The sequence below is a fragment of the Pelophylax lessonae genome (assembly GCF_965119305.1).
Source record: "Pelophylax lessonae genome assembly, chromosome: 2".
Taxonomy (NCBI): domain Eukaryota; kingdom Metazoa; phylum Chordata; class Amphibia; order Anura; family Ranidae; genus Pelophylax; species Pelophylax lessonae.
The window spans coordinates 274,936,478-274,953,473 of NC_138769.1; the positions used below are offsets into that span (position 1 = coordinate 274,936,478).

General features: G+C 47.4%; 1 protein-coding gene across 1 annotated transcript in view; it reads right to left on the minus strand.

Moving 5' to 3' along the window:
• The window catches only part of CTSE (cathepsin E), a 277,214-nt gene that overhangs the window by 159,103 nt on the left and 101,115 nt on the right, over positions 1–16,996 (minus strand). The gene's annotated exons all lie outside the window — the stretch shown is intronic.

Sequence of the window (16,996 nt, forward strand, 5' to 3'; positions counted from 1 at the left end):
CCCTAAAGCAACCACTAGATACCTCTCCCTATAGTAAAGAGCCTGTAATAGACCCTAGAACGACATTGGAGCACTTTAAATGACTTTTGTGGACATTGACAGAGCGATTTCTGTGTGACTGCAGCCGATCTCTAACTGCCCCTAAAGCAACCACAGGATACCTCTCCCTAAGCTCAAAAGATACTAGACCTATACCGAAATACCAGCCCTCAAAAGGACTTTTGTGGACATTGACAGAGTGATTTGTGTGTGACTGCAGCCGATCTCTAACTGCCCCTAAAGCAACCACTTTAGGGGCAGTTAGACAGGTTGAACTGGATGGACTGTTGTCTTTATTCAACCTCACCTACTATGTAACTATTTAATCACTGGATACCTCTCCCTAAGCTCAAAAGATACTAGACCTATACCGAAAAATACCAGCCCTGAAAAGGACTTTTGTGGATCTTCACAGCACTATATGTGTCTAGCAAACTCTCCCTGATGAGCACAGCAGACCTCTCCCTACACTGGCAGAAAGCGGAATGTGAAATGGCCGCCAGATCAGGTCTATTTATAGGGTAGGGGAATGTGTCCATGTGCTGGAATGTTTCAATTGGCTGTCCCGTTCCACCTGACGGCTGTGTCACGGGTCAAAGTTCTCCCCAATGTAAACAAATATGGCCGCCACGAACGACGCCATGTGTCTGAAAATTTGGCGGGTAGCGAACAAGCAAAATTTGCTGTTAACCGACCGCCGGGCGAACCGCAAGGCCATCTCTACTGTCCAGTTCTGGCACCGGTCCTCAGGAAGGATGTGCTGGAACTGAAAAGAGTCCAGAGAAGGGAAACAAAAATAATTAGGGGAATGGAGGACATCAGCTATGAGGAAAGACTACAAGCACTGAACTTATTCTCTCTGGAGAAGAGACGATTAAGGGGGGATATGATATCAATGTACAAATACTGTACTGGTGACCCTAGCATAAGGAACAAACTATTCAGAGAAAGGGAATACAATAAGACACGTGGCCACTCACTAAAACTAGAGGAAAGGCGGTTTGACCTTAAAGTACGTAGGGGGTTCTTCACTGTCAGAGCAGTAAGGATGTGGAATTCTCTTCCGCAAACAGTCGTATCAGCAGGGAGCATCGATAGTTTCAAAAAACTATTAGATGGGCACCTTAAAGACCACAACATACAGGGGTATACAATGTACGGTTAACAGCAAACACACACACACATCATAGGTTGAACTGGATGGACTGATGTCTTTTTTCAACCTCACTAACTATGTAACTATGTAACACCTCCAAGACGACCACTGCCTTGCTAAAGAAGCTGAGGGTAAAGGTGATGGACTGGCCAAGCATGTCTCCAGACCTAAACCCTAACTAATAGTTTAGTATAGTGTTCCCAAAATGCAGCGTTAACCGAGTCAGGCCTGATCTCTGCTAGCACTAGCAGTTACATTTTTTTTTTAGTAGCGGTTCAAATAGTCCTTGACAACCAGTTGCTTTTTTACCTGTGAGTCACACTAGGTACCTATAAATGTATTGGCCAAAATGTCCAAACAGAGGTACACTAGTGAAGAGGCCTACACGATGCTGAGCATGACAAATGAGAGCAATGGGGAAGCCTCACTTTCAGAATCAGGCAGGGATTGGTTTTCGTGGACCTGTACGTGGCTAGATTTCCAAAAAGTCTCACACATGGGGTATCTCCGTGCCCAGGAGAAGCAGCAGAATGTATTTTGAGGTTTAATTCCACAAATACCTATGGCATGTGTGAGCAATATATAATTTTAATGGTGACACCTGTGACAAAAAAAATAAATATATAGTGAGCTCAACAAGCCCCTCAGGAAGTTCCTTGGGGTGTCTACTTTCCAAAAAGGGGTAATTTGAGGGGGTTTTGTACTACCCTGCCATTTTAGCACTTCAAGAAATGAGATAGGCAGTTAAAATTAAAGCTGCATAAATTCCAGTATATATACCATAGTTTGTAGACGCTATAACTTTTGCGCAAACCAGTAAACATATGCTTTTTGAGATTTCTTTTATCAAAGACATGTAGCTAAATACATTTTGGCCTAAATGTATGACAAAAATTGAGTTGATTGGATATTTTATATAAGAAAAATAGAAAATGTCATTTTTTCCCAAAATATTCAGTCTTTTTTTGTTTATATCACAAAAAATAAAAACCGCAGAGGTGATTAAATACCACCAAAAGAAAGCTCTATTTGTGGGGAAAAAAAAGACCTAAATTTAATTTGGGTACAGTATTGCATGACCGAGCAATTGTCAGTTAAAATCATGCAGTGCCAAACTGCAAAAAAGGGCCTGATCATTAAGGGCGTCAATCCTTCCGGTCCAGAAGTGGTTAATTCAGCTGTCAGCCGGGAAGCCCATTGACAGCTGATGACTCATCTGTTAAGGACGCAGAGGCTGGCTTCCCTGTCCCACTCCTTAACAACCAGCTTTTACTGCATTGCAGGGTGTTCCCCGGGGCCAGCAGCCAATGTTTGGCCCAATCTCATGCCCGGGCTGAACATTTCGCCCAACTCTATTCTCCACAGCAGAGCTATCCACTCAGGCAAGTCATTCTTGGTGAGAGAAATGAAGGGGGGTTCTTCACATGTTACAATGGCTATCCAACCACTTGTTTACCTTGGCTTGAGCAAGATAGCATTGTCCTGAGGGGATCAGAGGGCAGAGTTGATCCCAGGAGTATGCTGACATGAGGAGCTCAGAAAAACAGAAAATTGTATACTCACCTTTCCGTAATTTTCCTTTCCTGGTGCATCTTCATGGCAGCATATACTTAGGTTGTGGCTCCGCCCCCACAACCTGATAGGACTGGTTAACTATAAATCAAAGACAGACCCGGCTCGCAGCATTCTCTCTAACTCTCACCATTTGGGTGGGAATCTGTATGCTGCCATGAAGATGCACCAGGAAAGGAAAAATACGGAAAGGTGAACAAATAATGTGAAAATATTGTACTAAATAATATAATAATCAATATCGTAAATGTAATATTTCCAGGCCTTGAGCCTGATGAGGGTCTGCCATTGTTACCGGTGACACCTCCAACACATTTAAATTGTGAACACAAGTGTGAGAATTGAGACATTGACCACTCCGGCATCTTTGGTTGGTTTTGTTTATTGTATTTTGGGTATGGGAGAAGGGAATGAGTGGGATACTCCTCTGGCTCAACTAGGTTAACTGGGACTCTGTACAAAAATGCCCATTGGTGCTGTCTTGACGCCAGCTGAATGCGGACCAGCGCTTCCTGATGTTTGAAGAACTGAACCCCTCTTCCTCTACTGGTCCTCGGCACACCGGATCCCTCCTTCAGCTCAACTCAGCATCCTCTGGATTCCCGGGCAGCCACCCGGAACACCCGATCCTTCTGACAGAAGGAGAGACAGCCGTACTCTCCCTTCTGGGACTCTGCTTCCAGCCAAAGATGATGCGTAATGCGTTCCCCTCAAACTTATACCCATTACCAGAATCCTCTGCGGCAGAATCTGCCTTCTGGGGTAGATACAGGCCTGAATGTGTCTCTGACTGGATTTCCTCCACTGCCCAATGAGAATCCTCTCATGGAGCCAGTGGGGAGACTCCACTCTCAGCAGACACACCTGAGAGACATGACAGTCCAGCTGAAATTATAGCCCTGCTGTTAGGTAACCAAGGCCCACTATACTTTTACCTAGCACCTACTCTGTAGGGTGCTACATCAATAATGGGTGCAATGCAGTGATTCCAAGTGTTAACAAAAGTCCATGTGGTATTTCCAATCCAAAATGTGCCACCGGAAAAAAATACACCTCATGAGCAGTGATCTAAATATGTGCTCACCAGAAATGAGCAGGTCACACAGACCTATACCGCTCTGTCAGCCTCCAAATCAGTAGGAAGGACATTTCACTGACTCCTCCTCTCTCTTCCTGAGATGGTCCACTGGTTTTTGGGTTTCCCCTCACCAGATTTGAAATCCATCTTACATTCGCATTTTACGATATACACCTTTTTTTTTTCTTTCACCTCGGTCCATTCACCCATATTTTCCACTAAATAGTGGGTTTCCCTGTATACTTTATATATGGGTTTTCAGGTACCTTTCTGGGTATAATTTTATATCCCCTTATCCACATCCGGTTTAGGGAGACAAATAAAGAGTAGGGGATCCATTTCACAGTCTCCTCTAACCTGTTACCTTGGTCCATTCACCAAAATTCCCAACTAAGTCGGCTTTCGATATATCAGTTTCCAGACAATTCATAGATATAATTAAGATCCCTTTTACTATTTTCAACCAAGTTGGTTGTGTGGTTATCAGGTTCCAGATATTTCTTGTTTTTATTATTTATTTATATATATTTTTTGACATCCCCTTATTGATACCCTTTTTCAGGGAGATAAATAAGTATCAGTGTTGGATCGAGCATAATATAGATTACAATTTTCATCTATTACACCATACATATATTTGTGTTAGATAATACCTATATATGACCAGTAGGTGGTGATATAATACAGATATCTCTCATTATGCATATACTACTCATTTTTATACTATTAATGTTTTATGTGTAACACCATTTTAAATTTTATTTATTTTCTATGTGAAATATATTTAATACTATTTTATATATTTATTTATTATTATTATTAAAAATATAGGCTTTAGAATATGTCAAAGAAAGCTGAAGTTGCTAGGACGGAGCTGGTATTTTTACTGAGTACATTGTTTCCCGTAACACAAACCTATTATTATCTTTATCATAATTATTTATTATATATCTCGTCAGCTGTTTTTATTTCAGGGGTTTTTAGTAATGTTATGTGCCTCCAAAAATGAGTTTTAACAGGTTTTCTGCACTGGAGTAGACACAGGCATGTAGTTATTCGATTAGAGGTGCGGGAGATACATAAAACCTGCCGGGCAGGCCGATGCTTGGACTTCCTGATGACGCAATCTGCGAAATGCATTGTGGTCTAAGCATCGCCCTGTGTAACGTTAAAAAAACCTACCCCGTGAGAAATTCATAATCACGTCACTTCCTGTCAGGAACAGCTGAGCAGCGTAGCAGTGCGCATGCTCACAGCCCCGGTGACGTAATTGAACAGCTGAGGAGCTGACAAGTGCGCATGCTCGGAGGGTATGACATTTTGACGGTAGTGTGTGTAACGTTACACGGCATGAGCTGTTGCGGCAGTTACATTAAAACAGCTCGGCCGCAACATGAGTCATCTCCGCTCCTACCACTGTCACTTCCCTGATGTTGGCTAGTAAATGTAAAAGCGGGGGCGAGTGTATGAAATGTAAATCACGGAGATCTCGGCTCCGCTTTTACATTTAGTAGCCGACATCAGGGAAGTGACAGGGGTAGGAGCGGAGATGACTCATGTTGCAGCGGAGATGTTTTAATGTGGTGATGCGTTGTAACGTTATAACACACTACCATGAACATTTCATACCCTCCAAGCATGCGCACTAGTAAGCGCCTCAGCTGTTCACTGATGTAGGTGCTGACGTAGGTGTACCAGAAGTGATGAGGGTATGAAATTTTCACGGGTGGGTTTTTTTCACGGAACACCGGGTAATCTGAATCCTCCGACATACACTTCCTCATCAGCGGTGGAACGCATGCCGACCGCTGCCACGCTACTAAATTATCAGGGGGAGCAATACTCTGCACTGCTGGCGGTTCCTATCTACCAGGTTATCAGAGGGAGCAATACGCAAATTTGGCGTTTCTTCCTGTGCCAGGTGGGCACTTTATATGTAAGCACCCATTTTACTTTTTATGCTCTAAGAATTTTAATAAAGCAGGAATACACTATTGGTGGCTTCTTGTGTTTCCCATTTTTACCATATGTGAATGAGTGATCCAGTGGACCATCTCAGGAAGAGAGAGGAGGAGTCAGTGAAATGTCCTTCCTACTGATTTGGAGGCTGACAGAGCGGTATAGGTCTGTGTGACCTGCTCATTTCTGGTGAGCACATATTTAGATCACTGCTCACAAGGTGGATTTTTTTCCGTTGGCAAATTTTGGATTGGAAATACCACACAGACTTTTGTTAACACTTGGAATCACTGCATTGCACCCATTATTTACAATATTGATTATTATATTATTTGGTCACATATTTTCACATTATTTGTTCCTGATTCAGGAATCAGGAACATCTGAGCACTGAATTCATTGTGTCTAATGTTATATCACATTTGTGCACTTCACTGTGATTTAATTTAATCATAGCACTATATGAGCACTATTTAAAAGCACCAATTGTTTATGTATTATTGTTACACCTGTACCAGCGCTCACTTTCATTTTGTCTATGAACTTTTATCATATTTGAACTTAGGCCCCTGTTCAGTCCCAGTTGTATGAACTGCAGACCCTTGGCTAGTTTAGTTGATAAAGGACTCCAGGCTTTTGCTGTGTGAGATCTGCATAATTTACCCATATCCATATCCATATTCTTGGAGACCTCTCTGGCTTGACTCAAGGTAGCCACTACCTGCACTGAGCACCCTTGACTTGTTAGCCTCTGCCTCTCAAATTCCATGCCATCAAAAGTAGTCTCTTGGGCTGGATGGCCAAACTGGCCATGAGAGAGCAGATCTGTCATAACTGGCAGAGGCAGTGATGACTCAGTACTCAATTGTAGGGGAGAGGCACTGGAGCCTCCTAAGCCAAAATTGTATAATTGCAATTACTGATACAGGAAGTTCCACTGACAGCCTAAGAATTCTACCATTCCACTGCTGCATAGGCACAGTACAACTCTTGCTTCTCTCGTAAAAGGAGTGACTGACAGAAGGACTTTGAACACTACGCTCAGTTCGAGAGCATACTTTGCCTCATAAGCTGAATATCCCATGACCTTAAGCAGCCTGCTCTTTGAAATGCGTCTGCCAACCTTTCTGGCTGGGGTCTGATATGATAATGTTCCATTCGAAAACAGCAATTGGTTACAAAAGAACCAAGGATACTCAGGCACTGTTCTGACTTTGCTCCCAAATCCCCTTTGACTTTCTCAGAAGACAGATCTTCCCTTGTGGAAGTTCTACTGAATTTTTTTCAGTCGCTATTGCAGACAGTATTACCTTTGTGAATGTCCTGGGAGAGGTGTACAGACCAAGGGGGAAGCACTGAAATTGGTAGAGGAATTTAGGATGGATTGGGACAAGTTGGTAGGTGTCTGATAAACCTACAAATCATCCAGTCTCCCAGATTTATTAATCATAGAATTGTTTGGAGGTTCTCTATCTTACACGACTTCAACTTTCTGTGCTTGTAAAGTTTTTTCAAATTTAGCACTGGACACAGATTACCTGATTTTAAAAGGTTTTTTGCTAGGAACAGAGGGGAACCTAATCCTTATCTCCTCTGGGCACTTGGAACCTTCACAAACTGCTAATTCTTCATTTAATCCAGCTACACACTGGACCAGAATTTTACACTTTTCCATCACATTTGTTAGCCTGGCTGGCAGAGATCGGAAGGTGGAAAACATTAACCAATGTCACACCAATATAGCTGATGTGGCCCACTGATCCTGAATATTTTCCATCTAGGTGTGTTTGCAAAGCTTTACACAGGCACCCCCTGGATGAATTCACCCTTAACCACTTAAGATTTTACCCCCTTCCTGACCAGGGGGTATTTTGCGATTCAGCACTGCGTGACTTTAACGGACAATTGCGCGGTCATGCGACACTGTACCTAAACAAATTTGGCGTCCTTTTTTTCCCACAAACAGAGCTTTCTTTTGGTGGTATTTGATCACCTGTGCTATTTTTTGATCATGCGCTATAAACAAAAAAAGAGCGTCAATTTTGCAAAAATAACAATATTTTTCACATTTTTTTATATGAAATTCCCCAAAAAAAAAAGTAAAAATCAAAATTGTTTAACATTTTCGGCCAATTTGTTTTATGCTACATATGTTTGGTAAAAAAAATTGCAAAAAGCGTATTTCGATTGGTTTGCGCAAAAGTTATTGGTTTGCGCAAAAGTTATCGCGTTTACTAACAAAGGGAAAGATTTTTGTCATTTTTGTTGTTTTTTTTTTAACGCGTAATGGTGGCAATCTGCGATTGGGGCGGACAGATCGGACCCTTGACTGACATTTTTGACACTTTTGGGGTTACCAGTGACATTACTACAGTAATCAGTGCTATACATATGCACTGTTACTGTAACGGGGTGAAGGGGTTAACTTTTTTCGAGAGGGAGGGGCTGTGTGTGTCCCTAGGGGCATGATTCTAACTGTGATTGGCTGTGGCTCTACATAGTAGAACCGTATGATCACTGTTCCTACACAGGGGAGAATGACAGGCGGCTTGTTTACATCAGCCGCCTGCCTTTCTCCCGCTGTCACGGACAATCGTGAGTGAGCGGTGGACATCGGGTGCGCCGCTCACACGCGCGGGGGGGGTCCGTGCCCGCGCGGGAGTGGGAGCGCGCCTCCGGTGGCGCGCTCTCGCTCCCCAGAGCCTCATAGGCTAGTGACGTACCGGTACATCACTTTGCCTGTGAGGGGCTGACCGCCGCAGTATATGTACTTGCGGCGGTCGGCAAATGGTTAAAAGGACTTCCGCTGTTCTCCTAATACAGGTGCCTTCGATTTTTAAGGCTTCAACAATGTAGATTGGGTACTTCCCCAATTCCTTTACTAATCTTTTTCCCGGTCCGTAGGCTCCTTGTATCTACTTGGGAGTTGCCGCCTGTATGCTGGACCTTTTCTGATTTTTTCTGTTTTTTGTCAGATGATATTCACCCTGACCTGCTAGGGGTCACCCTTGAGATGACTGTATCCTGTCTTCTCCCAAATAGATTGAATCCGTTGTCTAGTATCTTGCACCAGTTTTTTTTTTTTCTTTTAAGGCGGGATCCGCATACCATGGCTTCAGCCATAATGCCCTCCTTGTCGTGAACGCGGGGAACACCGCTCTTGAAAAACATCAATTGACATCTACTGACACAAAGGGTAACTCTACTTTCCTTTTCAATCTGCAGGGCTGTAATTTTCTCTAAAATGCAAGGCAATATGGCTATCTGGAGGTGTTCTATACACAGAATGTGTACAGAATGCCCCCTGAAACATAATTTTCTGCTTGAGTGATTAGCTCACTGATTTTCCCAGAAGTCTGCACAAAGATACAAATGAGATTTTTGGCATCCACTGCAACAAAAATTTAATTTTTGATAAGATACTCCCAAGAGAAAATCACATCTGCAGGTGCAGCAGCTGGTTGATAATTATGAAACCACTTCCATTAGATTCACTCACTGGTCTGCAGGCATTTGCAGATGCTACAGTACGTAGGAGCACTTGAAAGCTGTGTTTAATTTTCGGACTAGAGCCTCCTTGAACACAATCGCAAGGTGACGTACCTTGCCAGCTGCCATAATGATGCATCCACTATTGGAGGAGACCGCAGCAGTTTGACCTTTAGCTTTTTCAGGGTATACAGTTTTGACAACCTGTTTATACAGGCCTTGTTCTCTGACCCCTTGTATTCTTCCTGGAATAACTCCTCTAGTTGTTCAGTGAAGGGAAATTAGTGCTTTCTAACCTTGTGGAGAGTTTCCTCCACTTCACTCCAGGAAATTGCGTCCTTAATTCCTCTCGCAAAAGGCGCTATTGGGCAATCGTGCATCAAATAAAGTCCAAAAAATATTAAAGTTTGAAATATAGGTCCCAGAAAGGATGATGAACAAAGGTTGATATCCAAAGATGGAATTCCCAACAGATGGTGAGGCAGGAAGAAAGCACCCGTGAGGAATGGTACAAAATGGCTGCTTACTAAAAAATGTGGGCCCCCAAATTAATGGACAGGCCCTGCCGGTTTCGTCATATGTGACGTCGTCCGGGCGTTGTGTCACATATGATGAAACCGGTAGGGCGGTACCGGACGCTACGTGACCACGCCCCCTGGAATGCCGGCTCTATTGATCACTTGCGGGACGCCGTGGTTTTATGCTTTCTTGCCTGGAATGTTTTAAATTGATGTAAGTGCAATGTAAATAAATGCTTTTTCTACCTAAACTGGATTACGCTATGTGCTCTCTTACTCTCCCTTCCCACGCATACTGATCTGTGCATTGCTGGAGTTGCCTGCGAGTTTGTGATTTAACCCCTGACTACCTGGAGGGAAAGACCAGAATATTGATCTGCAGATAAAGTATTTGTGGCCTGTCCATTAATTTGGGGGCCCACACTTTTTGGTAAGCAGCCATTTTGTACCATTCCTCACGGGTGCTTTCTTCCTGCCTCACCATCTGTTGGGAATTCCATCTTTAGATATCAACCTTTGTTCATCGTCCATTCTGGGACCTATATTTCGAACTTTAATATTTTTTGGACTTTATTTGATGCACGGTTTCACACACCTTATATGTCCTATTTTTCTCACTTGTTTCATGTATTAATTTTACTTGTATTTTCACCATGTAAGGTTAGCGCTACACGATTGTTTTGTATATTGTTTTTGGATTTCTATTGATCCAGTGTTTAGCAGCTTTTTGACTAATATTCCTTTTTTTGCACATTCATATTTAGCGCAGGTTTTTCTTGATTCTATTGGGCAATCATCAAAGCCTGTGGCCCCTTTAATGCCTTCTTCCAACAAGCTTTCCAATGTGGACACCACCTACTGGATCTGGTTGGAGGTACTAGGCAATTCAGCCACCGACTAGGAAGTACAGGCTTCATGTATCAATTCCTTGGCTGATTCTTTATTCAAGGTGGCTACTTTCCAGACATCCCCTTCTTTGTGAGTTGTCAATTTTTCCAAGCGGACTTGACATACTAGCTTGAGAGGCAATAACTTTCCACCACAAACACCGCACCCATTAGGGCTGGTACCTGTGGTGTTTGTTAACGGGGAGCAATAATAATGAAGGGTGAGATGATGATCTTGATGGATCTGACTGGATGTCTGCACCTAAATGGTAAATGTTCTGGCTTTTAGTAAGCTCCCTGCATCCTGAGGTCCTTGCTTGGCAGGCAATGACTCTCCACCACAAATGCAGTAACTATTGGGGCTGGTAGCCTGTGATGTTTGTAAACGGGAAGCAATGAGAATGTGTGGCGAGATGATGACCTTGATCAACATTGCCTGGATGTCTGCTCTTAGATGGTGAGTTGTCTTGACCTTTAGAGGACTCTCTCCATCTTGAGGTCCTTACAGGGCTGTAGATATTTGCTCTTTTTTTTCTCAATCTTCACTACTTACCTAATCACTATACCTTAAAAGCAATGTGTAGTCTGACTGAGCAGTGTTCCCCATAGAAACAGAGCAAAGCAACAGACTGAAATGAAAAACAGCATGACACAGTGATCACAGAGCAAGCATTGAGAAGAGGATAGGAAGACCCAAGGTGAAATGCTATAAACAGCACAGTGATCCTAGAGCAACAATGAGAAAGAGAAAGCAGAAGCCCAGGTGAATGCCATAAAAAGCACAGTGATCCCAGAGCAACACTGAGAAGGGGATAGGAAAAGCTCAGGTGAATGCCATAAAAAAGGGAAAACATCCCTGCAAACAATGACCACATGTGCATCTGGATGCATGTGTAGAGAGCTCCACCATGTGTTGCCCGAAAATGCCATAAAACCATTTAAAACTAGCACATTTTGCCATTTGTGATGATATCAGTGCCTGAGCATGCTCAGATCGCAATCTTGGAAAAGGGCTAACAAGGAAACACATACCTCCCAACCGTCCCGGAATCCGCGGGACTGTCCCGCAATTTGGAGTGAGTCCGGGGTCCTGCGGAGCCGGGCTGAATTCCCGGAAAATCAGGCCTGCCATCTCTGCTCCCCCCTCCTCCTCCCAGCTCCGCCCCCATCTTCGGCTCCCAATCCTGCCTCTCAGCGCCGGGATCGCTGCAGCGGGGAACAATCACAGGAACCTGTCAGGGAAAGATAACTCAGCCGCCGCCTGACACAGACTATAGTTAAAAAGTGCTTTCAGCTGCTGGAGGGACATAGGTACAGAGCATGGTTTCTGTAATAGTTCCATGCTGCAGCGGGCTGTTAAATTCACTCCTGCACTTTTTAACTACCGTCTGTGTCAGGTGGCTGAGGAGTTATCTTTCCCTGACACATTACATGAAGTGCTGAGAACAGGACCTGCGGGCGGGTGCAGCGGGACTCGGGAGTAGCCCTGGAAGAAGTACATGCTCTGTGAATAGACGACTGTGTGTGATAGAGGCAGAGGCTGGGCAGGATTGTGGTGTGCCCCACTGTAGAGGGGAGTTTGTGGGACTACAATATCCAGCATGTCTATGGAGGAGGAGCTCTCCCCCTTTCTCTTCTCTCCTCCCCCCTTTTTCTCTTCTCTTCTCCCCCCTTTTTCTTCTCTCCTCCCTCCCTCCCTCCCTTCCTTCCCATCCTTTACCCCCCTGTGTCCTTACATCCTCTCTGTCCTCCCCCTCCCTCTGCCCCCCCTCCCTCTGCCCCACCTCACTCTGCCCCCCCTCTCTCTGCCCGCCCTTCCTCTCTCTGTCCTCTCCCCCCTTCCTCTCTCTTTCCTGTCCCCCCCTTCCTCCCTCCCTCCTCTCTCTGTTCTCTCTCCCCCCTCTCTCTGTCCTCTCTCCCCCCCCTACCGCCCTCCCTGTTCCTGTCCTCTCCCCCCCTCCCTCCCTGTCTTTGTCCTCTCTTCATCCTCCCTCCCTCCCTCCCTCTCTCCCTCTCTCTCTATCCTCTCTTGGTCCCCTCCCCCCTCCCTCCCTCTCTCTGTCCTCTCCCCCCTCCCTCTATCTGTCCTCTCACCCCTCCCTCTGTCCTCTCTCCCCCTTCCTTCCTCCCTCTCTCCCCCTTCCTCCCTCTCTCTGTCCTCCCTCTCCCTCCCTCCCTTTCTGTCCTCTCTCCCCTCCTCCCTCCCTCTGTCTTCTATCCCCCTTCTGTCTTCTATCCCCCCTTCCTCCCCCCCCCGTCATCTCCCTCCCGCTGTCCTCCCTCCCTCTGTCCTCTCTCCCTCTGTCCTCTTTCCCTCTGTCCTCTCTCCCTCTCTCCCTCCCTCCCTCCCTCTGTCCTCTCTCCCTCCCTCCCTCCCTCCCTCCCTCTGTCCTCTCTCCCTCCCTCCCTCCCTCCCTCCCTCCCTCCCTCTGTCCTCCGTCCTCTCTCCCTCCCTCCCTCTGTCCTCTTTCCCTCCCTCCCTCTGTCCTCTCTTTCCCTCTGTCCCCTCTCCGTCCCTCCCTCTGTCCCCTCTCTCCCTCCCTCCCTCCCTCCCTCTGTCCCCTATCTCCCTCCCTCTGTTCCCTCTGTCCCTCCCTCTGTCCCCTCTCTCCCTCCCTTTCTCTGTCCCCTCTCTCCCTCCCTTTCTCTGTCCCCTCTATCCCTCCCTGTCTCTGTCCCCTCTCTCCCTCCCTTTCTCTGTTCCCTCTCTCCCTCCCACTCTCTGTCCCCTCTCTCCCTCCCTCTCTCTGTCCCCTCTCTCCCTCCATCTCTCCATCCTCTCTCCCCTCTCTCCCTCCCTCCCTCTCTCCGTCCTTTCTCTCCCTCCCTCTCTCCATCCTCTCTATCTCCCTCCCTGTGTCCTCTCTCCCTCCCTCCCTCGGCCATCTCTCCCTCCCTCGCTCTGTCATCCCTCCCTCCCTCCCTCGCTCTGTCATCTCTCCCTCCCTCGCTCTGTCGTCTCTCCCTCCCTCGCTCTGTCATCTCTCCCTCCCTTCCTCACTCTGTCATCTCTCCCTCCCTCCCTCACTCTGTCATCTCTCCATCCCTCCCTCGCTCTGTCATCTCTCCCTTCCTCCCTCTGTCATCTCCCCCCCCACCCTTTTGTCCTCTCTCCTTCCCTCCTTTTGTCCTTTCTCTCCCCTCTCTCCCCCCTCGCTCTGTCCTCCCTCCCCTCTCTCTCTCTTCCCCCCATCCTCTCCTCTCCTCCTCCCTTTTTCTCCTCTCTCACCCCCTCCCTTTGTCTCCTCTCTCACCCCCTGTCTCCTTTCTCGTCTCCTCTCTCACCCCTCCCTCTGTCTCCTCTCTCACCCCTCCCTCTGTCTGCTCTCTCACCCCCCCTGTCTGCTCTCTCACCCCCCCCCATCTTGCCCCCCTTCTGTCTCCTCTCTCATCCCCCCTGTCTCCTCTCTCACCCTTCCTGTCTCCTCTCTCACCCCTCCCTTTTTCTCCTCTTTCACCCCCTCCCTCTGTCCTCTTCCCCCTGCCCTCTATCCCACTCTTCCTCTCTGTCCTCCTACCCCACCCTGTTCTCTCTTCCCTCCCCTCTTTCCCCTTTCCCCATCCTCTCTACTCCCCTTCCTCTGCCCCCCCCTCTCCTTTCTGTTCCATTGTCATGTATAGCGTAAAGTGAAAAAACTGAACTTTTTAAACTTTCCAAACTATCTCAGGGCATAAAAAGAGGCTCTGTAGGTGCTGAATTCCACTTACCTACCTGGTGGAAATTCCCCCCCAAGCACTATATTACAGATCTAGATCAGCCACTGCAATGTACACTGTAACAGTGGTCAGGCTCCAATTGTTATTGGTTCATAACTTTAATGGATGGCTTTCCTTACAAGTAGGGTGGAGAGGGCGGGCATTCTACAACAGTGGCTGGTCAAGATTTGCATAATGGGAGAATAGGGGATGGTGAGAGAGCTGGGGGGCATTAGTAAGAGAGGAGGGGGGAACTGGTGAGAGAGTGGGGGGGGGCATTAGTAAGAGAGGAGGCGGGAATTGGTGAGAGAGTTGGGGGGGCATTAGTAAGAGAGGAGGGGGGAATTGGTGAGAGAGTTGGGGGGCATTAGTAAGAGAGGAGGGGGAATTGGTGAGAGAGCTGGGGGCATTAGTAAGAGGGGAGGGGGGAATTGGTGAGAGATAGGGGGGCATTAGTAAGAGGGGAGGGGGGAATTGGTGAGAGCTGGGGGGGCACTAGTAAGAGAGGTGGGGGAATAGCTGAGAGAGCTGGGGGGCATTAATAAGAGAGGAGGGGGGAATGAGTGAGCGAGCTGGGACAGCGCATTAGTAAGAGAGAAGGGGGGAATTGATGAGAGAGCTGGGGGGGGAATTATTAAGAGAGGAGGGGGCAATTGGTGAGAGAGCTGGGGGGCATTAGTAAGAGAGGAGGGGGGAATTGGTGAGAGAGCTGGGGGGGGCATTAGTAAGAGAGGAGGGAGAAATTGATGAAAGAGCTGGGGGGGCATTAGTAATAGAGGAGGGGGAATTGGGGAGAGAGCTGGGGGGCATTAGTAAGAGAGGAGGGGGGAATTGGTGAGAGAGTTGGGGGGGGCTTTAGTAGGAGAGGAGGGGGGAATTGGTGAGAGAGCTGCGGGGGAATTAGTAAGCAGGGAGGGGGGAATTGGTGAGAGATGCGGGGGGGCACTAGTATGAGAGGTAGGGGGAATAGCTGAGAGAGCTTGGGGGGCATTAATAAGAGAGGAGGGGGGAATAGGTGAGCGAGCTGGTGGCAGCACATTAGTAAGAGAGAAGCGGGAATTGGTGAGAGAGTTGGTGGGGCATTAGTAAGAGAGGAGGGGGAATTGGTGAGAGGGCTGGGGGGCATTAGTAAGAGAGGAGGGGGAATCGGTAAGAGGGCTGGGGGGCATTAGTAAGAGAGGAGGGGGAATTGGTGAGAGAGCTGGGGGGCATTAGTAAGTGAGGAGGGGGATTGGTGAGAGAGTTGGGGGGGGCATTAGTAAGAGAGGAGGGGGGAATTGGTGAGGGAGCTGGGGGCATTAGTAAGAGAGGAGGGGGGATTGGTGAGAGAGTTGGGGGGCATTAGTAAGAGAGGAGGGGGAATTGGTGAGAGAGTTGCGGGGTATAAGTAAGAGAGGAGGGGGGAATTGGTCAGAGAGTTGGGGGGGCAATAGTAAGAGAGGTGGGGGGAATTGGTGAGAGAGCTTGGGGGCATTAGTAAGAGAGGAGGGGGAATTGGTGAGAGAGTTGGGGGGTATAAGTAAGAGAGGAGGGGGAATTGGTGAGAGAGTTGGGGGGGGCACTAGTAGGAGAGGTGGGGGGAATTGGTTAAAGAGCTTGGGGGCATTAGTAAGAGAGGAGGGGGAATTGGTGAGAGAGTTTGGGGGGGGCAAAAGTAAGAGAGGAGGGGGAATTGGTGATAGAGTTGGGGGGCATAAGTAAGAGAGGAGGGGGAATTGCTGAGAGAACTGGAGGGGGGAATTGGTGAGAGAGCTGGGGGGGGGGCTTTAGTAGGAGAAGAGGGGGGAATTGGTGAGAGCTGGGGGGGGGGGGCATTAGTAGAAGGGGAGGAGGGAATTGGTGAGAGCTGGGGGGGCACTAGTATGAGAGGTGGGGGGAATAGCTGAGAGAGCTGGGGGGCATTAATAAGAGAGGAGGTGGGATAGGTGAGAGAGCTGGTGGCAGCGCATTAGTAAGATAGAAGGGGGGAATTGGTGAGAGAGCTGGGGGGCATTAGTAAGAGAGGAAGGGGTAATTGGTGAGAGTGTTCGGGGGCATTAGTAAGAGAGGAGGGGGTAATTGGTGAGAGAGTTGGGGGTGGGGGGCATTAGTAAGAGAGGAGGGGGAATTGGTGAGAGAGCTGGGGGGCATTAGTAAGAGAGGAGAGCGAATTGGTGAGAGAGCTGGGGGGCATTATTAAGAGAGGAGGGGGGAAATTGGTGAGAGAGTTGGGGGGGGGCTTTAGTAAGAGAGGAGGGGGGATTGGTAAGAAAGTTGGAGGGGGTATTAGTAGGAGAGGAGGGAGAATTGGTGAGAGAGTTGGAGGAGGGGGGAGTTGGTGGGAGAGTTGGGGGGGCATTACTGAGAAATCTAGGGTGGGGGGCATTGGTAAGAGAGCTGGGGGGGGGGCATTTGTGAGAGGTGAGAAAGATGGGGGCATTAGTGAGAGCTAGGAGCATTGGTAAGAGAGCTGGTTTTTTTTTTTTTAGCACACCCCTTAAGCCCCTACCATCAAGACTTTAGCCACACCCACATTTTGCCGTTACTCGCGTCACAGCTCACTTACTCCCTCAATTGTCCCTCATTCTTAAGTTCAAAAGTTGGGAGGTATGGAAACAGGCCA